Source organism: Tigriopus californicus, chromosome 1 (genome assembly GCF_007210705.1).
Source record: "Tigriopus californicus strain San Diego chromosome 1, Tcal_SD_v2.1, whole genome shotgun sequence".
Taxonomy (NCBI): Eukaryota; Metazoa; Arthropoda; class Copepoda; order Harpacticoida; family Harpacticidae; genus Tigriopus; species Tigriopus californicus.
The window spans coordinates 13,365,622-13,377,079 of NC_081440.1; the positions used below are offsets into that span (position 1 = coordinate 13,365,622).

The following is an 11,458-nucleotide window of genomic DNA, read 5'->3' on the forward strand; positions in this document are numbered from 1 at the left end:
AGCTAATGCAACAAGATTCAAAACCAAGAACACTCTCCGAGTAGTTAAGAGCAAGTACAATTTGAGCCCTTTCATTGTTCATAATATGCTAGATGGAAATAGCAAAAAAGATGGCAATTTCTGTTGAGCCTCACGTTTCCTCAGATTGTCCCGTGATAAACGGGAAAGGGTCGTCACCCTTCTTGGGTTCTCATGGTTCTGATCGTTCTGATCCCGTGGCCCCTAGGATAAACGTTATTCTCCACCGATTAGTTGGCGGTGCTCATTTTTAAATTGGGGCAAAATGTTAAAAGGTTTAGATAGAGACTTTAAGGGTTATTAATATCGTATAAGGTTAGGTTGGGTCAGGTTAGATTAGGTTTGATGAGGTTAGGTTAAGATTTAAAAAAAGTAGCACGCCAACTAATCGGTGGAGAATAACGTTTACCGGCCCTTGGTCGTGACATTTATCCGTTCGTCACGCTGCCTTGTGGTGATCCGTAATAATAATCACAACAACGGACCGATTTCCCGCTCAAAACAAGCCGGACGCCAAATCTGGGTTGATCCGGCCGCGAATCCAGCGACCAGAGACCACCCACCCCCCCGGACCCCTTGACCACCTTGGACCACCTTGGACCACCTTGGACCATCATGCCCAAAGGCAAATATCAAGTCCAGCCGCCGACGGCGGCTACCCCGGGCAAGCGGCCCAAACTCAAGGGCCAGCCCGAGGACGATGAGACGGTCGCTGGTTCCGAGCCGGACCTGGCCATGGAACTGGACCTGGAGTCGGAGCCCGCGCTAACGGAAGACGTGACCCAGGCCTGCCCCGACCCGCCTGGCCCGCCCAGCTGTCCGGGGCCAGGACTGAGTCGGCCTTGGTGTTCCAAAACAAATCGAGATTTGATCATTATTTGGGACGTAAGTTGAGTCCAGTTTGTCGCTACCATCAACGTTATATTTCTCCATCGATTCGTTAGACGGCGGGGCTCAGTTTGAAATGGAGGGCCCAATGGTCAAAGGTTTAGAGAGTTATTTGAACGGTTATTGATATCGTATAAGGTTAGGTAGGTGAACTAACTGTTGGAGAATAACGTTTATATCAGTGTTGATTTATTCGGGAATGGCCAGTCATCGCCCATATATATCTAATGAATGATGGATGGGCTGATGGGTCTGGTTTGTTCCGTCTGAATGTAGAAAATGAACTCTCTTGAAGCTACGTTATGCGCCCCCGACCCAAACCTACGTCATCTAGTACGATAAGAAGGGCGGAGTAGCCCACCCATTATGTACGTTAGTATGGACTGACCTATCTACGTACGTCTTGCCCTTAGTGGCCGGCCATGCCCAAGGCAGGCTTTCAGCCCCGTGGGATACATACCTCGTTTGAAAAACTGACGGCCGATATTCTCGGACTTGGGCCAGGCGTCCAATCAGCTGGCATGAGAAAAGATATGGATGGCTCATTCATTGGCTTTCCACTGAGCCTGATTCATTTGGACACGAAAGAACTTTTTTTTTGTAGCAATAGCAATGTTGAATAGGCATGCACTCTATTACCTAATTTGTCGCCATATCAAATCGACTTGCCCAATACAATACAATGGCTAATATTTCCCATGGAGGGCATATCTGTAGAGGGTCTACTCATATCTATTAGTATTAACCTTAAGTTTAAAAAGTCAGTTTAGTTTACGAGAAGTCAGAAACGTCTCTGGCTTCTGATTTTACTCTCTCCTTTTGGAAGAAACCCAGTTCCATGCAATTGACCTGATGCTTATTTGAAAAACTCAAATTGAAGTGAAACAGTAGATTTTCAGCTCAAATCGGAGAAAAATGTCCCTAAAAGTTTTGTTTACACCTTCAAATCCGGTTAGAAGACCAGCTTCTTTAAACCTGTACCCTAGACGGCACGAATTGTAATCTTAATCTGAAAAATTCTAAATTATCACTCAGAGATGTAATTGAACATTCATAGTATATTTCTTTAATTCGTTTCCAGATTCGATGCCCGGCATGCCCGGCGCTCAAAGCGGCAAGTTCCTATCATGCGGATGTACGGCGTCACCCAAGAGGTGTGTACGTGCTTTTGAAAGTCATTAGCCTAGATCAAGTCCTACTACCTATTACCACGACCACAATCCCAATCCCACGTTAACACGATGAATTTTGAACCGTATATTTAGGGTCACTCGGTCTGCGCTCACGTCCACGGTTTTCATCCCTATTTCTTTGTGCTTGCTCCGCCCGGATTCACCAAAGAACAACTTGGGCGACTTCCGGCTTTCTTTGAACGGGCCGTTCAAGAGGACTCCAAGTCTAAGGATACGCCCAAAGATTGCGTACTGAACGTTGAGCTCATGATGAAGTCCACCATCTATGGCTTCCAAGTGAGTAGTGATGCTTAAAATGGGCGGCATGGACATTCTCGACTAAAGCGGTGCGATTTCATTATCAGGGCAACAAGATGAGCCAGTTCTTGAAGAATCACAATGGCCGTGCCCCGAATGATCGCGGCGGCTAAGCGGCTTCTGGACCGTAACGAGGTCAAGTTCCAGAGCTTCAATCTCAGCTCGCCCTTGAGTGCGTTCGAGGCCAACATTGACTTTGAGATCCGCTTCATGGCCGATACCAAAGTGGTGGGGTGCAAACTGGATCGAGTTCCCGGCGGGCAAATACAAGATTCGCGATGGGAAAAGTAAGTTGAGGAGGTGAAGAGCTGATCCGATGAGCGCTAATTCCACGCGGGGAGTTGGATATTCCTTTTTCGGAGGCCTTTGTAAAGAAGTGAGTGGAATCATGAACATTTTCATGTGATGTAGGTTTGTTCGGGAAATTCATGTCCCGTTGCCAGATGGAGGTGGATATCGCTTGGGATGACTTCATTTCTCACGCTCCGGATGGCGATTGTCGGATGTGGCTCCATTCCGGATCATGAGTTTTGACATTGAATGTGCCGGGCGAAAGGCATTTTCCCCGAGCCGGAAAAAGATCCCGTCATCCAGATTGCTCCATGGGTCATTCGACAAGTACGTCAAATACGTCTTCCTTTCCGATGAACGTCTACGTATAATAACAAAGGGGCAGAAAAATGGATTTTCGTCGAAATAGTTCTTTTTTAAAGGTAGTGAATATTAGCCAAGATAAGTCAGGAAAACGAAAAGTAAATTGTTTCAAGTTGCAATTTGATTCGATATAGGGAAGTACTTCGGTGTTTTCCCGGGCAAAAATTGGCATCCAATTCATTTTGCAGGCTTATTGCTCATTGTCTAATGCTCATGTTCAAAGCTCCTAAGTTGAGTTTTGAATTTTGACGTGTCCTGAAATCATGTTATAGAAATATGACTTATGTTTTTCAGAAAGTGATCGCGTGTCAAGTATTATCTGTAATGGACTAATCCTCTGATATAAGTTATTTTGATATTGCAAAGTGCAAGAAAGAACAATACTGTGTCTCAAAATGGCCTAAATAACCTTAACAAAAAACTTAAAAATGAAAAAATGAAAAATTCCCGACTTTCTGCTGATAAGCAACGCTCTTTCCTCAGGGAGATCCGGAGCCGTTCATTCGGAATGTATTTACACTTAACACCTGTGGTGAAATCGTGGGGAGCGTTGTGATCTCGTGCAAAACAGAGACCGAGCTCTTGGACCGATGGGCGGATTTCGTTCGTCAAGTGGATCCGGATATTTTGACGGGCTACAACATTAACAACTTTGATTTTCCATACTTGCTGAATCGGACGTTGATTTTGACTCGGATGGGTGTGCGTTATTGCATAGAAACTCAATTTGTCTCACCAGGGCCAAAGCATTTGAGATGTCCGAAATTTCAACCTCTTGGGACGAGTGATCGATGTTTTAAGTCTGTGGTCAAAGGACAGCATCTTCAAAGTAAGCAAATGGGTCGACGCAGAACAAGGTCATCAATATCGACGGCCGAGTTCAACTGGATCTTCTTCCTCATTCTGGTCCGCGACTACAAAATGAGAAGCTACACGCTGAATGCGGTGTCCTATCACTTCCTTCAGTACTCTCAAGAATTCACGTCCATGTGAAGGTGTTTCCTTTCTTCAACAAACATGTCTGCTTTAGGAGCAAAAAGAGATGTGATCATTCCGTGATCACGGACCTGCAAAACGCAATGCCCAAACCCGTCGTCGATTGGGCGGTGTATTGCTTGAAAGACGCTTATTTACCCTTGAGATTGCTCGAAAAACTCATGTGTGTGAATAACTACATGGAAATGGCCAGGGTCACGGGTGTACCTCTCTCCTACCTCCAAACCCGAGGGTCAGCAAATCAAGGTGAGGAAGACGACCATTTTAAGTCAACCATTACCAGTCAGTCAATGGTGACATTGATGAAAAAAATTACGTTTTCTGCTCCAAAGGTCATCTCCCAATTGATTCGGAAGACCATGGAAGTGGATGTCCTCATCTCCAACCTACCAAAGTCAAACAGGGGACGATAACTTCGAGGGTGCGACCGTGATTGAGCCCAAACGGGATATTACGACCAAACCGATCGCCACCTTGGATTTCTCGTCTCTGTACCGGTCCATTTATGATGGCGCACAATTTGTTGCTACACAACGTTACTTTCAGGTTTGGAATGGTTTATTTGTTTTTCACTAATGAATAGAAATTTTAGGGGCGGTGCAGATTCCACGAAATAGACGTCGGTTCCTCGATAGTCGGATTGCAACTGAAATTTCAAATCCCCACTTGACACATATGACTCACTTGAAAGAGACGTATTTTCAAAAATGGTTGCCTTGCGTACCTGGTTTCTTCGGCCCAATGCCAAGACATTTTCGAGCCACAAGGTATTGAAAATAGAAGGAGGCAGTCATGAAGATGAGACCTAGAATCATTGGATCATGTAATCTAGTCCATGGTCTTGTCCTTGATTTTGATTGGAGTTGATGAAAGATGAAGATAAGAGTGTTCCTGCACTGATGGACATTTTCCTTGGAACGAGAGTGTTCCTTGAATGATGGTCTCTTTTTAGTTTTGGCATCTGAAAACTTTGGCTAGGGCTGTGCGTATCACTCAAGTTTGTGATATCAAATACGGAACAGGTTTAACCACCCATGTTTAAAATTTGCTCTCCTCATCGGAAAAATTAGTTTCGACTTACTAAATCTTCGATGGCAGAAACACCCAAAATATGTCTTTAGTTAGAACACGTTTGTTTGCATATTTTAAGAATATTTTGAGGTTTTGCGACAAATGGAGAAAGTTATGTAAAAGACAGCGCGAAGAAGGTTGGAATTTTCTCCCGCTTTGGCGTGCGTTCAAATCCCGTCATTGGAAGTCAATGTTTTAATGGAGGAAACGTGCTATTGTAGTAATCCGATGAAATTTGGTGTTTGCTTGATTGGAATAAACAGAACACGTGAGAATTCTACCATTCCTCTCGCCAATATCTAGATATCGCACTCCTTGGGCCGTAACGAAATGGTATTTCAAAGGTCAGAATTTGATTCATCTCAAGTGAACGTATCTTTCGTTTTAGCCTGGAGCCATCGACAAAATAACATCACGCCAGAGCATACGTGAAAACGCCCTCTGGAAACTTTTTCGTCAAGTCATCCGTTCGCAAAGGTTTACTTCCTGAGATTCTGGAATCACTCCTCGGAGCTCGAAAGAAGGCCAAGGCTGACCTGAAAAGGAGACTGATCCTTTCCGTAAAAAGGTATGTTGGTTATTCCAACCTTTGCCTTCCCCTAAAGAATCGATCAACATGGTTTTTCGCATCACTTCCAGGTATTGGATGGTCGACAACTGGCGCTTAAAATCAGTGCCAACTCTGTTTATGGATTTACGGGAGCACAAGTCGGAAAGCTACCTTGCCTTGAGATCTCTCAAAGTGTCACGCTTTTGGTCGTATGATGATTGAACAAACTAAAAACGAAGTAGAGGCAAGTGAGTGATCCATTCCTTTGTAAGGGATGTCCCCCTATCTTGCAATACCCATTCCGGTTTTGTAGGTACACATGGCCAATGGCTACAAGTTCGACGCGGATGTTATTTATGGCGACACGGATTCGGTCATGGTCAAATTCGGGCGGTGCGATAATGTAAAAAGATTGCCATGCGCCTTAGGCGAAGAAAGCGGGACCAGCCTTCGTTACGCAGAAGTCATCAGTCCCATCAAGTTTGGAGTTCGAAAGGATCCTACTTCCCGTATTTGCTCATTTAAACAAAGAAGCGCTATGCTGGCTTGTACTTCACGCAACCGACAAATTATGACAAGATGGATTTGCAAAGGGCATTGAAACCGTCAGACGAAGATAACTGGCCAAATAAGTTGGCTCGACTTCATGAACGATTGCCTGCAGAAGATCCTCATCGATCGGGACCCAGAGGGTGCCTGGGAGTTACGCCAAACAGAATATTCCGACCTCTGTAGCAGACCGAGGTGGACATCTCTCAACTGGTGATCACCAAAAGGAGCTCACCAAGACGACAAGGATACACTGCCAAGCATCTCACGTAATTGCTATATAAGATGAAGAAGCGCCGATGCCGGAAGTTGCTCCAAAGTGGGAGATCGTGTGCCTTTACGTGATGTGTTGCCGAGCCAAGGGTACGCCTCTTATCAGAAAGCCGAGGTAATCTATGGAGAACAAGCGCTCGTTCATTTTCTCATGGGATTGAAGGCAAGAGTTCAGAGGGTCGGTCGGCTCTACTAGCCTCTACAGCTAACACACACAAGACCACTCAATTTGACCGACCATACATTGGGAATTTCCATTCACTTGTTTAGGATCCTATTTTAACGTTTTGGAGAACAACATTCCCATTGACGCTCAAACATATCTCACGAACATGCTGGCCAAAACCCTTACTGATGATTTTTGAGCCGATTCTGGCGAGCATTAAGCCGAATCCACCTGCTGAGAGGCGATCATACTCGCACCCAAAACTGTGGTCACCTCCCAAAGTTGGGCCTTGTCCGGCTTTCACCAAGAAACGCGCCCACTTGCATGGATGGCAGAGGTGAGTTGGCTCAGAACCCGTTATCGCTTTGTAAGCATGACCACTGCGAATTATGGACGAGGGGCTGTTATAGGGTCGATATTGGCTTTTTGAAATAGTTCCACGCATTGCGTTCTTTTTTCAAATGAGACCGACCTCATGCGCTGCGACTTGTTAGTTCAATTTTCGGCTCAATTCGATGACTCAGTCTAAAGTTATGTTCTCCTTTCAACGTTCCAGTACCCAAATGCATGAGCTAGCTTGCTTCTGGATATTTAATGACAAGAAGAGAGCTGCTTCATTCATTCTTGTTCTATATACATGCGGCAGGCTAATTTTAATGTTAACGGTTTAAAAACCATCCGTAATTGTAAAGACCGTAAATTTCCTGAAGGAAAATGCATGCAATTGCGTTCACTTGCTTTCACAGTGTCAATCTAGACCTACAGTAGACCCTCTAGCATTCTCCGTCCAGACCGTCATTCATGAATGATACAACTGTATTACATACCAACACACTTCTAGTGTTCATGATGAGGCAAAGGGTATCTTCAAAGACACTTTTGACCAATCCTCCTTGCCACCATGTTTTCAAATCTGTTGTTAGTTTATATAGATGTGTATATAAGGATGGGAAGGTTTTATACTATTATCTAGAAATGAAATTCAGCTCTAGGGTCCAACACAGTTCCATCTGATAATGACGAAACAGGACATCGCTCACGTTGTCTTGGTAGCCCCTCCAATCTGTTGGTCTTCCCTAGGTTGCCTTTGCCAAAGATACTGATGCGTTTTGCGCGGTCATTGTAAGCCCAAGGAAAGTGCCTTGTTACCAGAAGCAATTTCCGAGATTCTGCATTTAGAGAGCGATTCTCGCGCTATGTTGGACCCAATTGCCAAAGGTCATGTCAGGGCTCAACTTTCATGAAAGAGGTGTTGAAAATGTTACTAGTCGAGATTGTCACAATTTCTCATGCCGGAAAAATCCAATTGATACAAGATGAACAGATCTTGCAGCGCTCGGCAACCAGGAATGAGTGAAACGCGGATGAAAATGATGTAATGAAATAGAACAATTTGTTGATAGATTTGAAAACATCTTTTTTATAAGAATCAAGAAACAACACGTATTAAGAATATTAGATATTTAATGAATAGACTTGGAATTCTGAAGAAGAAAGAGCCCGATTGAAATCGGATATTTGATAACTGTTCAGTAATGTATGGTAGTAGAATAAATATTCTTATCACAGAGAATCTCGTTCTAACGACCGAGAGATGATCTTATTGAAATGAAGATATGGAATTAGTTTGCTTTAGTGGTTGTTAGGACCTGAATGAATAAATTATATTGATGATGATAACAATTGATATAACAGGATGGGGACACGAGTCGCGGTGATCAAAGCTTGAGTTCTCGGAAAGAGTTTGCGGCAAAACTGTGATCTGCATTTACTCGGAGGTTTCGTTCCGTAAGTCTTAGCCATCTCTTTGTAATTTAGGAGACAAATTCCTATACCCCAGTAGATATTCGCGTCAAAGGCCGTGAGATCAATGTGTCTATGTCCAAGGACACAGGATTAGATAACATGATCTCTCGTAAACAGGAGGCAGAGCAGTGTTGGGAATTGAAGGCGTTGCTGGAAGGCTGATCCTTGGTCGGAGCGGTTGATGTGGGCGATCTTTGGCGCTGTCATTTTTCCAGCCTTCCAGGCATGGTTTTTAGACGCTGCAATACCAAAATAATGTATTTGTTTTATGAAATATCGATCTCATCATCTCAAACGATTCACTCGCTGTCTCTGCTTGGTTCTCAGTGCCACCATTATTCAGGGGGCACTTAAAGCGTCAGAAGATCTGGAGATTCAGACACCACATTTTACGAGCACCAGAATTGAACGGAGGACGGTTTAAGCGGAGTAATTTAAACGCATAAGTGATGTTAATAAAATAGTTATCGAAATTTCTGACTATAACAGAGTCCTCACACATTCAAATATAAAATTATTAATGTAGAGCCCTACCACGGGCTGGAGTTATGAAACGGGTTTTGCCAATAAAATTTGCCCTGGCATTGAATTTCACATAAAACATATATTACATAGTATAACATTTAGACAAAACCGTGAATTATCATCGGTACAAATATTAAACAGATCTGATTCTAGGACCAATATCCGATTGATAATAACTTCAGTCACCTACAGTCCGTTGCTCTGCTTCGGTGTCTGGATCTCAAAAAAGCATAGGTAAAAAACGTCACTAAAAATCTGACCCCAAACGGAGATGCCGAGGAGCTATAACAATCATTCTAGTTCTCAACCAAAACGGTTTCTACTACGCACCCTCAATGTCAAACTAAAAGCACCAAATATTAATGTGGCTGGCTCTACTAAGACCAAATCCACAATACCAATCCGCGTTGTGAAACGGAAAGATCTATGTTGTGTTCAAAAACCAACTCGCTGTCATCTGGCTGACTTTACTATTATGTAAGTTAATGCTGCTTACCTGGAGAAGATCGTTTTCTTTGGACCCCGTGGATCACGTGATCCATGATTCCTTTGTATGAGGGATGCTGGTCTTCGACTTTGATCGCCGAATTGGTCCCTTTTTGTCCCCTTCAGCGTCTTTCACTTCGCCACCAGCGTGCTACAAATGGGACGGCTCGGAGATTCTGGAACCGTTTGTTGTCCCACCGACACAAGAGGGGGGGGTCTGAACATTCTTATTGATCAGCACCGCCCAAGAGTTCGTCAATTCACGCCCTCGAGACCTTCAGCGAGTCTTTGGGCCAGCACTAAGACACAGCTCCCGGTAAGTGTGACTTAAACGCCAATGCGCCTCAAAGTACCATTGATTAGATTCAGAAAATGATAGGATTTGGTTTGGACTATCTTGGGATCAAGGAGGCAAGCGTTTCACCTTCGGCTTTTTCCAGGAGGTGCTGAGTCTCTTGCGAAGCACCAACGGCGATAAATACTGGCACGGACTCGATTGGGTCACAATGAGCGTTGAATCTTGGGCAATGGATCCATTTTTTCAAAGAGGGTGGGAGTTGGGCCGAGATTGCTTCCTTGGTCGAAATCGATTAAGCCACAAATCTTGGGTGTAACAACCATGGGACGAACATCTGTTTAACAAAGGACATTGGGTGGTGAGATTCAGTCCTCGCGCGTCCAAACCAGGACATGATTCTCCTCGTCGTATAAAACCCCCCGACATTGAAGTGCACTCCGAACAAGAGTCATCTGGACCTCCATGGCCATTGGACAGGCCAACTGTTTGGGCATGATCATGTACAGATTCTCAAACGGTTCCGTGATATCCGATTGCCTTGAGCTTTGGACGAGGAGTCCGAATGGTGATCCGTGCCCCAGAAATTTGTTCCCAAAGTTGGCCTGTGAGGGAGCTCCACGTCTCGATTGGTCATTTCATTGGGAAATCGTTTTGGTCCACGGTTGAAGGTCGTCTCGAGAGTCCGCGAACCGTGCTTCCAGCGTCCTCGTCCCGTTTCGTTCAGGAGTGGCTTAGGTATTGATGGACGAGGCCGGGCTTTTCAAAACCCGCGGTTCCCTGCGGGGACTCCCAGGGGTGTGTGTGACGGTATTCGCGAATTCCTCGACCCGTTTAGAGACGTTGTTGTAGACGACTTGACACTCACGAAGCTTTGGTTTAAAGCGTCTTGAGCTTTCTTCTGGGTGGCCGTGCCCGGCTGAGGTATGAAGAAAAATAAGATCCACCCTTTCTTGGATGCGAGTTCAACCGGTTAGTCATCAATCCACCGCTTTTGGTGAGATTACGGAAGGACGAGAATGACGGGGTTAGTGAGGCAGCTGGAGCTCCAATCCAGTTGATCGAGGGGAGGAGGGTGCTGAGCGTGCCAATCGATCCTTCGCAAAAGGGAACCTGAATAAACGAAACAGATACCGTGTAATTATGCAATGAGTGAAATTTGAAACGACTGCAATGTGCGTACTAGTATCATAAAGGTTTTAGAGAGGCGGGATTGCCATTAAGTCTTTTAACAACATTTTCATCGGCTAGTTTGGTTCACATCAAAATTGTTGAAATCACACTTGCTAAATCCGCTTTAACATAATCTCTAGTCAAGAAGGTCAAGCTTAAAGAGATCCTGATTAAACGCCACCGTTAAAGTCGATAAGCAGTTTCTTAAATATGTCACTTGTTCAAAACGAATCCTACCTAGAATGTTATCTCTGGGTTTTGTGTTTGAGATGGGCCTCGACGATTGGGGCTCGCCGAGTGAGGTAAGACATTGCGTTTTTAGATTCCATTGGGTCCTCTGGCGGACAAGGGGAGACTTGACCCGATATCGGCACCCAAAAGGATCATTTAAACCGTCACAGGCGAGGCACGAGTTTTCGAGCGAAGACTCCCTGAGCTGGGGTTCCGTTATCAGAGGCTTGGGCATGCTATTTTCGAGTCCATTCATTTCATCCGTTTAGCGATGTCCATCTCTCTCT

The 11,458-nt window shown here is 44.7% G+C and overlaps 1 pseudogene; it reads left to right on the forward strand.

Moving 5' to 3' along the window:
* Nucleotides 1–633: 633 nt before the first annotated feature.
* Nucleotides 634–11,458, forward strand: part of LOC131886715 (DNA polymerase delta catalytic subunit-like) — an 11,579-nt pseudogene continuing 754 nt past the window's right edge.